The following is a 3,006-nucleotide window of genomic DNA, read 5'->3' on the forward strand; positions in this document are numbered from 1 at the left end:
TGCCAGTGGTGCTTACTGATGTCCTTATTTAAGACTGATAGGTTTTTAATAGTCAATTATTTATTTTTGAAAAAAAGTGAAGCTGTTTACTGTGTTCTTTGCATTACCAAGTCCAGCAAGAAATGTGCTGTTACTATCCAGAGCTGTCAGTATGAATTATCATGCTATATTGCAGAAAATCAATTTGATGCAACTGCTTTACCAACAGTATGTTAATCTTTTCCATTGCTGTTTTGTTGGCTGACTGAAGGAAGATATGCAGTGCATTTGAACCAAAGCAGATGTGTGCTGACAACTTAAATGCACAATCATGTTTGTGTTTTTTCTTTCTTTCTTCCATCCTTTGTAATATCAAAATAAATATTAAGGTAGCAGTTTATAATCAATGACTAATGACATAAGAAAAGGAAAAAAATACAATATGCTCCAGGTGAGGCTTGAACTCACAACCTCGGCATTGCTCAACAGATTCTGTCTTATAAGAACCGTGCGCTGACCAATTGCGCCACTGGAGCACTTTGCAGCATTAGTTGGTTATGCTAGATGTGGATTTTATTCAATACAATCAGTACAGTCATAAGAATTGAAAAAGAAAATCATTTTTGGTGATAAATGATGAGCAACAAAGGAACATGCATGCCAGATGGCACTTGAATAAGCTGTCCACGGTGATAGAAAAGGTTTAAAAAACAACAACAACAATGTTATCATAATTAATGTCATATTTTAGCTTCTGTGGTCATTTTTTACAAGCTAAACACTGCAAGACTGTTTTACAGTTGAAGCAAGGATAAAATATCAACTCTAGTGATGAAACACTTGCTGTAATGACTTCCAACTCAGACGGGACTTAAACCCACAACCACTGGCTTAGGAGAACAGTGCCTTACCCATTATGCCAGTGGTGCTTACTGATGTTCTTATTTATGACTGATAGGTTTTTAATAGTCAATTATTTATTTTTGAGGAAAAAGTGAAGCTGTTTACTGTGTTCTTTGCATTACCAAGTCCAGCAAGAAATGTGCTGGTACTATCCAGAGCTGTCAGTATGGATTATCATGCTATATTGCAGAAAATCAATTTTATGCAACTGCTTTACCAACAGTATGTTAATCTTTTCCATTGCTGTTTTGTTGGCTGACTGAATGAAGATATGCAGTGCATTTGAACCAAAGCAGATGTGTGCTGACAACTTAAATGCACAATCATGTTTGTGTTTTTTCTTTCTTTCTTTCATCCTTTGTAATATCATATTAAATATTAAGGTAGCAGTTTATAATCAATGACTAATGACATAAGAAAAGGAAAAAAAACAGTATACAAAGAAGCTCCAGGTGTGGCTTGAACTCACAACCTCGGCATCACTCAAGAGATACTGTCTTATAAGAACCGCGCGCTGACCAATTGCGCCACTGGAGCACTTTGCAGCATTAATTGGTTATGCTAGATGTGGATTTTATTCAATACAATCAGTACAGTCATAAGAATTGAAAAAGAAAAACATTTTTGGTGATAAATGATGAGCAACAAAGGAACATGCATGCCAGATGGCACTTGAATAAGCTGTCCACGGTGATAGAAAAGGTTTAAAAAACAACAACAACAATGTTATCATAATTAATGTCATATTTTAGCTTCTGTGGTCATTTTTTACAAGCTAATCACTGCAAGACTGTTTTACAGTTGAAGCAAGGATAAAATATCAACTCTAGTGATGAGACACTTGCTGTAATGACTTCCACCCCATATGGGACTTGGACCCCGTGGCTTAGGAGGGCAGTGACTTATCCATTATACCAGTGGTGCTTACTGATGTTCTTATTTAAGACTGTTATTTTTTTAATAGTCAATTATTTATTTTTGATGAAAAAGTGAAGCTGTTTACTGTGTTCTTTGCATTACCAAGTCCAGCAAGAAATGTGCGGGTACTATCCAGAGCTGTCAGTATGGATTATCATGCTATATTGCAGAAAATCAATTTGATGCAACTGCTTTACCAACAGTATGTTAATCTTTTCCATTGCTGTTTTTTTAGCTGACTGAAGGAAGATATGCAGTGCATTTGAACCAAAGCAGATGTGTGCTGACAACTTAAATGCACAATCATGTTTATGTTTTTTCTTTCTTTCTTCCATCCTTTGTAATATCATATTAAATATTAAGGTAGCAGTTTATAATCAATAACTAATGACATAAGAAAAGGAAAAAAAACAGTATACAAAGACGCTCCAGGTGAGGCTTGAACTCACAACCTCGGCATTGCTCAACAGATACTGTCTTATAAGTACCGCGCGCTGACCAATTGCGCCACTGGAGCACTTTACAGCATTAATTGGTTATGCTAGATGTGGATTTTATTCAATACAATCAGTACAGTCATAAGAATTGAAAAAGAAAATCATTTTTGGTGATAAATGATGAGCAACAAAGGAACATGCATGCCAGATGGCACTTGAATAAGCTGTCCACGGTGATAGAAAAGGTTTAAAAAACAACAACAACAATGTTATCATAATTAATGTCATATTTTAGCTTCTGTGGTCATTTTTTACAAGCTAAACACTGCAAGACTGTTTTACAGTTGAAGCAAGGATAAAATATCAACTCTAGTGATGAAACACTAGCTGTAATGACTTCCAACTCAGACGGGACTTAAACCCACAACCACTGGCTTAGGAGAACAGTGCCTTACCCATTATGCCAGTGGTGCTTACTGATGTTCTTATTTAAGACTGTTAGGTTTTTAATAGTCAATTATTTATTTTTGAGGAAAAAGTGAAGCTGTTTACTGTGTTCTTTGCATTACCAAGTCCAGCAAGAAATGTGCTGGTACTATCCAGAGCTGTCAGTATGGATTATCATGCTATATTGCAGAAAATCAATTTTATGCAACTGCTTTACCAACAGTATGTTAATCTTTTCCATTGCTGTTTTGTTGGCTGACTGAAGGAAGATATGCAGTGCATTTGAACCAAAGCAGATGTGTGCTGACAACTTAAATGCACA

The 3,006-nt window shown here is 35.7% G+C and overlaps 2 non-coding genes across 2 annotated transcripts; both read right to left on the minus strand.

Moving 5' to 3' along the window:
• Positions 1-422: 422 nt before the first annotated feature.
• Positions 423-515, minus strand: TRNAI-UAU (transfer RNA isoleucine (anticodon UAU)). Its single transcript is given in 2 exon segments — positions 423-458; positions 478-515. It is a non-coding gene; the product is annotated as a tRNA-Ile (tRNA).
• A 1,709-nt stretch (positions 516-2,224) lies between these two features.
• On the minus strand, positions 2,225-2,317 carry TRNAI-UAU (transfer RNA isoleucine (anticodon UAU)). The gene is given in 2 exon segments: positions 2,225-2,260; positions 2,280-2,317. It is a non-coding gene; the product is annotated as a tRNA-Ile (tRNA).
• Between the last annotated feature and the right edge of the window lie 689 nt (positions 2,318-3,006).

The sequence above is a fragment of the Pseudophryne corroboree genome, unplaced genomic scaffold, assembly GCF_028390025.1.
Source record: "Pseudophryne corroboree isolate aPseCor3 unplaced genomic scaffold, aPseCor3.hap2 scaffold_3102, whole genome shotgun sequence".
NCBI lineage: Eukaryota > Metazoa > Chordata > Amphibia > Anura > Myobatrachidae > Pseudophryne > Pseudophryne corroboree.